Source organism: Octopus bimaculoides, chromosome 13 (assembly GCF_001194135.2).
Source record: "Octopus bimaculoides isolate UCB-OBI-ISO-001 chromosome 13, ASM119413v2, whole genome shotgun sequence".
Lineage (NCBI taxonomy): Eukaryota > Metazoa > Mollusca > Cephalopoda > Octopoda > Octopodidae > Octopus > Octopus bimaculoides.
The window spans coordinates 17,302,678-17,310,958 of NC_068993.1; positions in this window are offsets into that span (position 1 = coordinate 17,302,678).

The window sequence follows — 8,281 nt, forward strand, 5'->3', positions numbered from 1 at the left end:
TCTGGGTCTTTTCAGGTACATCAATAAAAAATGTCACTAGAGATTTCTTGAGTTGGTTTACGTACCAATATATGTCCATCAATTTCGAGAATATACATATATATAATGCTGCGTATATACATATACATATATATATATATATATATATATATATATATATATATATGTGTGTGTGTGTGTGTAAAAGAAGAAAAAAAGAAAATGGAGATTGGGAAGTTAATAATTGTTTATTATTAACAGCAAATTAATCATCATCCCTCACAGCTGATTCAATTAATACTCAGTAAATGTTAAATTTATACGACCTGAGCATAAACAAATCGAGAGATCGCTATGTGGATCTCTTGTATGCTAAAAATAGATGTCAAACCGTCTTACCACTAAATTTGTGTTCCCAACTTAGTAAGACGCTAAATGTTTACGAGCTAGACAGATAAAAAGAAATAAACATACCACTTAATTCCATACCTTAAGGTTTCAACATAATTCAATAACTGTCTGTGTTGGGTTGGTAAAAAAATTCATAGTAGTTTTTAAGTAAAATTCATTAGCAATATTTAAATAGTTGTGTATACCTTTACTTAACCACATATTTCCTATTTTGTTCGACTACCTTTTGCCATCTTTGAAGCAGTTTCATGATCCTATCCTCCCAGAACATGGCATCTTTGTGGGCCATGAACTGCTTTAAGTGGTTTTTACACCTTTTTAAAGAATCAAAGTTCTCCCATTAAGAGAATTTTGCAAGGATCGGAATAAATGATGATCCAAAGGTGCAAGGTCAGGTGAGTACGGTGGGTGGGGTAGGACATCCCACCAAGCTGCACTAATTTCTGCCAGGTCTGCAGAGAAATGGGCAGTCTAGTGTTGTGGTAAGACAACACCCTTTTGGTTGGCCAATTTTGGATGTTTTACATCAATTGCCTTCTTTAATCGGTCTAATTGGGAACAATAGTAGTCTGAATTTAACATCTGATTGCCTGAAAGTAGCTCGTAATACGCAATGCCCTTCCAAACCTACCAAATACAGAGCATCACCTTCTTTGGATACACACCAGCTTTTGTAGAGATTGAAGGTGGTTCATCTTGTTTTCCTCAGGACCATTTTTGTTTTATTTTGTTGTAAATAATTCATATCTCATCACACATGATCATTCTTTTCAAAAATGGATAGAGAATTCCATCAGCAGAGAATTGCTGATGGAAATATGCTCTATTAAGTTTTTCTCCAAGAAGTTATGAGGCACCCAAACATCATAGTGATTCATGTAACCAAGTGTTTTTAAATGCTTTATAATGCTCACATGAACTGCTGTAGCAGGAGTGGATAGGTCTGTTCCAAAAGAACTCTTAATTACCTTTGCATCCAGCTACTATCTCTCCCCACCACCTCATATGAAGTATTCTGTCATAAATATTAGATTTTTTGGTTTTTCACAGCAAAAGTGATTTATTCCACTCTTGAAACTTATGCTTCCACTTAACATACAAATGAGGGAGAAACACTAGAAAAATTTAACTTCTTTGGTCATATTTTGTTTACAAAGAAAATTTAATCCTATATAATCACTCTCTGACCTCTGGTCCAGTATCCTTGCCTGACCTTATTTGCTGCTACTGCACTGATCTCTGTTTTTGGATGTTGATGATCTCATATCAGTGTCACTTAGATTCATCTTACCTACTTATCTCTCCTCATTTTGCAATTCATATTGTGTCCAACCCTATCCATCCTTGACTCTGCACTAACCACTTCCATTCCAGAGAGTTAGTCCTCTGGTATTCCTTGTCTATATTCTTCTTCTTGTTTAGCCTATTGTCCATTCTGATTGAATAGATTCATGGTCAAAGAAAGGCATTGTAGCCATGGTCATCTCATCTTCTATGTCATATTTCTAGAATTATATTCTCTGTCCTTCCTAAGTTAAGATAGTAACGGACAGCTGAGAAATTCCCTCATTGGTTTGTCTCTGCACATGTTTTTCCAGCAGCCCTTAGCTTGCACTACCATGTAGATTTCACTGGTCTTGGAGGACCAGAGAAGACCATAGGTACCTTTCCCTTCCTCTGGATCAAAGCATTAAAATACAAATAAGTTTCTACATGGTAGTTTGACTTGCTAGAAATAGTAGCCAAATCACTCTCAAATCACACTCTACCACTGTCTTAAAAAAGGACATTATCAATAATGTTGTCTTGGGTTCTTTATATATAGAATAAAGACAGAATGTCACAGATGGAACACCTTTGATCGGAGTTGTCCTGATGTTAGACACAAACATTAAAATAATATATATATATACTAGCAGTATAACCCGACATTGTTCGGGTGTGACTTATTGCGCTATCTATGATAAGTCTTGCTGGGTGAAAATCAACTAAAAAAGAAAGCGTTACAACGAAAAACCCTTATGATTTAAATATGTTCATAATTCAAAAGACGATGAAATTAATAGGGAAAGTCTGAAGGCTGTTTTGCGTAACATTATTAAACGTACGTAAATTTCATCCATCTAATTGGCTATAGAAATGCTTGTGCAAAACAACGCTTCACACAGACACACATCTTCAGCTTTATTATATATAAGATATATATGTTTACAGACAAACCTGTTGAATGGAAATAGTGTTGGATCACTGGCTCATGGTTCATGAATTTTAATATTCTGTAAATATTTGTAATTTGATGTGTCTCTGGATAGATCACTTTATTTACTTTAACCCACTCAGCTTTTGAGGAACAGATAGCAGAATTTGTACAAAAATTAACTGTGATAGATTGGCCCCTTATTCAGTACAAAATGGTTTCTAATTTGCTGAGTTAAACTATGGGAACCAGAATTAAGAACTGTTTCTTTTTGTGACATTCTGTTCTGTTTTATCGATGTAATCAACTTAATCCCTTTGTCTGTCCTTGTTTGTCCCCTCTATGTTTAGCCCCTTGTGGGCAATAAAGAAATAAGAAACATTAGCATGCTGGGCGAATTGCTTTGCGGTATTTCATCTGTCTTTACGTTCTGAGTTCAAATTTTGCCAAGGTCGACTTTGCCTTTCGTCCTTTCAGGGTTGATAAATTAAGTACCAGTTGCATACTGGGGTTGATCTAATTGACTGGCCTCCTCTCCCAAAATTTCGGACCTTGTGCCTAGAGTAGAAAAGAATATGGGTCGTGTCTCGCTCCAGGCCCAGTCTGATCAATTAAACCCTTAAAGGTGTTCCAACTAGAATAATCCTCTACTTCTATCTTTTACTTGTTCAGTCATTAGTCTGTGGCCATGCTGGGGCACTGCCTTGAGGAATATTTAGTCAAACAAATCGACCCTAGTACTTATTTTTTAAGCTTGGTATTTATTCTATCTCTTTTGCTGAACTGCTAAGTTACAGGGACAAAAACACAACAATACTGGTTGTCAGGTAGTGATGGGGGACAAACACAGACACTAAGAAACACATCTATACGATGGGCTTCTTTCAGTTTCCACCTACCAAATCCACTAACAAGGTTTTGTTCAGCCTGAGACTATAGTAGAAGACACTTGCCCAAGATGCCACACAGTGGGACTGAACTTGGAACCATGTGGTTGGGGAGCAAGCTTCTTACCACACAGCCACACCTTTGCCTATGTTGGATATCATTGACCAATATCTCCATACCTTTTTCAAAACAGTAGGGTATCATTTGAGGGGAGATTTAGTTACTATTTCTAACAAGCTGAGAAACCACATAGCTAACTGAACTATTAATGTAATAATGTAAAACAGATATAACTATAGTAGCTGTTGTTGTTTAGCTTTAAGTCAGTTCTGATTGAACAAACCAATGACTAAATGCATTCCTGTTACATCCATCTTGTGAATTTTATGTATCTGTAACTCCATCATTCCAGTTTCTTTCCTTTGACAGTAAAGTGTGATTTGGCTTCTATTTCTAGCAAGTTAAATGACTTCATAGAGATTTTCTCATTGTGATTAATAACAGTAGTAATGTAATAGTTGAACAGCTGCATAGAGGTTCTCACATAGACTTGAGGTATTAACATAGTTTTTAACAGAGGTATTAATTTAGTGATTAGCTAAGGTATTAATGTACTAATTAGTAAAAGTATTAACATACTGATCATATAACATAGTGAGTAATATAGGTGTTAATACAATGTAGTGGTTTTTAGTGGTCTGGAGGTGTTCATGCCTTGATGCAAAAAAAAGCATCTGTATTTTTGAAGGACTCTCTGGAGTAATGTTACTTGACTGAGAGTGTAGCTTGAAGATCAGGGAGCTTCTCCAGGTCAAGCAACTACTTCACTGCACCGAGAGGTCACAACTTTGGTACTATGGACATGTGATTAGAATGTTGCAGGTAAGAATTACAATACGGATTCTTCAAGCTGAGTCAACTGGCAGAAAATTTAAAGGTAGACAAAGAATGAAATGGCTGGATAATATTCATTGCTTTAGTTGGTCACACATGGGAATCCAGCTGAAAAGTGTCATGACATTTACTTCTGATTGGACCCTATGGAGAAGGTGTCTGAGTATTTTTATCTCCATGATCCTCCCAGAAATAGTGAGCAGAGAAAATGCATGGAAATAATATAAACCAGGATAAGATTCAATTTGTCAAGAAGTTACCTTTAATCTACAGAATGTTCCCGGAATAGGGATGATATTTCAAGAAGTATACGTTAAAAATTGAAAATAAACAAAAAGTGTGTGTGCTTTATTATACATATAAGAGTGATTATACATGTAAGGAGAAGAAATAGAGATTAAATGGGTAAAGCATAGTTGATGTAGCAAACCAAGAAATTTATTTAATTAAAATAATAGCCTTAAATCTTGTAAGTCTATGTTTCTCAAACTGAGAACTAGTCCAACCCCATAAAAAAAAAAAGATATTTGTAGAATTTTTTCCCCTTTATCCTGCTTTATTAACAAGAAGACAAAAAGAATATTGCCTCCATATATATATTTTCTTCTTTCTTTGCCATGGTTTAGGACAAGTTTAAAACCATGGTGACTTTATTAAAGATGGTAATTTGTCTGCGCTCTTTTCAATCCTCACTATGCCAACACTACATGAGAAACATTGATCTCTAAGTGATAGTTTTATTATTAGGTCATTCCACCAATGATAAACACAAACACTGGTTCTATTTCACTTCTTTATTTCTCAGTTGGTTTACTGTTTAACTAACTAACTGATTGCTTGTTTGATCAATCGTTCAGTCAATCAACCAATCAGTTAGGTTTGTCAAAGTCCTTCATTCAAGATCTCATCAATAACATACCTTTCCTACTCCAAGTATGCTTTTGTCTCCTAATGTAGTCAACTAGAACCAATTCATGTGTTTATTATTTTCGTAATGATCTTCCTGAGATAAAACAAAGTGTGTCTCCACATTCAAGTACACATCAAGAATCTTGCAAGCCAAATACAAAACAATATATTCTGAATGATAAATTCTGGCCAAAATAAATAAATTTTTTAAAAAGGCAGGGGAGACAACACCGAAATTTTAATTCAACGTGGAAAATAGTGAGAAGTGGTATGGTCTTTAATGGTATGGTGATAACCCCAGACATGTTTCAGTTTTGTCACTATTTTACGAATTTTGTTGATTTTCTTTATGCAGATAAGCGTGCATGAAAAATTGCCTGGTTATTTTTTTTCTTTACAACAAAATGGGTTTATTGGAAATTTTGATAATTTTAATAATTACATATATAACATGAATGTATATGATACATATATAATACAACACCACATTAAATACAAATCCAAAACCAAAGAAAACACAAACATGAGTGAAGAAAGAATAAAAAAGTTATTAGTTAAGAAAATAACTCATGAGAATAGAATTTTTAATGTTCTAAAATAATGGCTGTGACTAAGCAAATATCTTTTATTTTTTTCTACTATAGGCACAAGGCATGCAATCTTTGGGATGGGGCTAGTTGATAACATAGACCCCAGTGCTCAACTGGTACAAGACCAGCATTTTAATGGGAAATGGAATGTTGATTACAACAATCCTGGTATTCAACTCTTACTTATTTTATCGACTCCAAAAGGATCAAAGTCAACCTCAATGGCATTTTAACTTAGAATCTAAAACCAAAAGAAATTCCACTAAGTATTTTGTTCAGTGTGCTAATGATCCTGCCAGCTTGCTGTCTTTTGCTAAATAAATATTAATTCTAGTAATTACAGCATGGAAAGCACTGCGATTTGGTTGCAATGGAACTGTGTCTGGGAACGGGTTACAGATATTGCAGTGATAATTTTGACACCAGATAACAAAGGATTAAGTGATTTTAAGTCTTTTTTTGTGTGTGTGTGTGTTTCAGAGTTGCTAGTATGTGTCTTCAATGCTGAAATTGCTTTAGTTTCAACACCTTGTTTCAGAAAAAATTATTTGTCAGTCCAGATAAATATATCACTGAAATTCCAGTAGCTTTATCCAGGCTTCCAAAATCCTGAGGAACACTGTTCCCTCTTACCTTAAGAAGATAACAACCCTGCAACAACTTTGCTTCATGAAATGGTAAAATTGCTGTGGAATTCTGTCAGTGAAGAAGTTGCGGATAATGTGACAAAAATTTTGACATCAAAGAAAGCACCCATGCTGGTGCTACATAAAGAGCATCCAGTACATCTGTAAAGTGGTTAGTGTTAAAAAGGACATCCAGTTAGAAACCATATTAAAACAGACAATTGGAATCTGATGCAGCCCCTGACCTTGCCAGTTCCTGTCAAATCATCCAACCAATGCCAGTATGGAAAACAGATGTTTGATGATGATGATGATGATGATGATGAGGATGACGATGATGAATAAATGTTTAAGTGAAGTTAACAGTTTTTATGCATTTTTAAATGGCTGATATGTATCAATACATAGCCTCAAATTAACTTTCTTGCTTATCTTGGAAGTTAGGGATTTTGTGAATCTGGAATGGAACCAGGTATAACCACTTAAACCAGTTCACCATTTCCATGCATGAAAGAACATTGAGGATGATGATGATGGTGATGGGAGTAGTGTTTGTATAAATGATGATTGAAGGATCATCTTTGGAAATAATATTGTCAATTCTTCCTTTCAGCATAGCTAAAAAAATTTCTGTACTTGCTCTTGTTTGTCTTGATTTTACTCTGAATTTAGTGAACAAAATTAAAAAGAAAGACTACAGATGACCAGGCAATGAGATAATTTCTTTATGCCAGAAATGGCAACTGAGTTCTCCATTAAAACCACACTTTAGTCTTAAAAAGATGGATACATTACATAATTAGTTCTGAGTTCTTGAAAACTACTTTATGGTCTTGGCTTGAAAACCCTTGATTTTAGGTTCGTTCAGTCTGAGTTCACCTGGTGCTAAACAACAACAACATCGCAACAACAGATGATTCAGTGGATATTATGTTAGTGAATCAGTTGAAGAAGTTTCAAATTAGTTATAAAGTTACTAAGGTTGCGTTGTGCCTTAAATAAGAAGCTAAACTGCTCTACCTCATTTATGTAATGACATTCGGGTAAGAAAAAAAGATAAAATATGAGAGTTGGTTGAACCTTTCAAAAGTAGTGTCATTGTCCACAGCATTGGGATCAAATTCCATCTTACAAAAGAGGTGAAAGAAAAAATTGTAAATTTTTGTTTTAATAAGATTTAATAAATTATTTTGCAACTAATCCTACTTCTATATCTTATTCTGTTAGTGGAGGCGCAATGGCCCAGTGGTTAGGGCAGCGGACTCGCGGTTTCGATTCCCAGACCGAGCATTGTGAGTGTTTATTGAGTAAAAACACCTAAAAGCTCCACGAGGCTCCTGCAGGGGATGGTGGCGAACCCTGCTGTACTCTTCCCACCACAACTTTCTCTCACTCTTACTTCCTGTTTCTGTTGTGCCTGTAATTTAAAGGGTCAGACTTGTCACACTGTGTCATGCTGATTATGCTTGTGTGTTGTTGGCCTGATCTAGAAACTTTTGATCTCACAAACTACCTCGTCGACGAGTGACAGGGACCTTCTCTTTGTGGCTGGAGACTTCAACGGTCATGTCGGACGTCGTGCTGGGGGCTTCCATGGCATACATGGAGGCTATGGCTTCGGTTCCCGCAACGAGGAGGGAACCAGACTGCTGGAGTTCTGTGATGCAACCAATCTTATAGTCTGCAATACCAACTTCAGGAAACCTGCCAGTCACCTAGTCACCTACCGCTCCGGCAGACACTCTAGCCAAATCGACTACATCCTCGCCAGAAATAGGGAAAGAGGG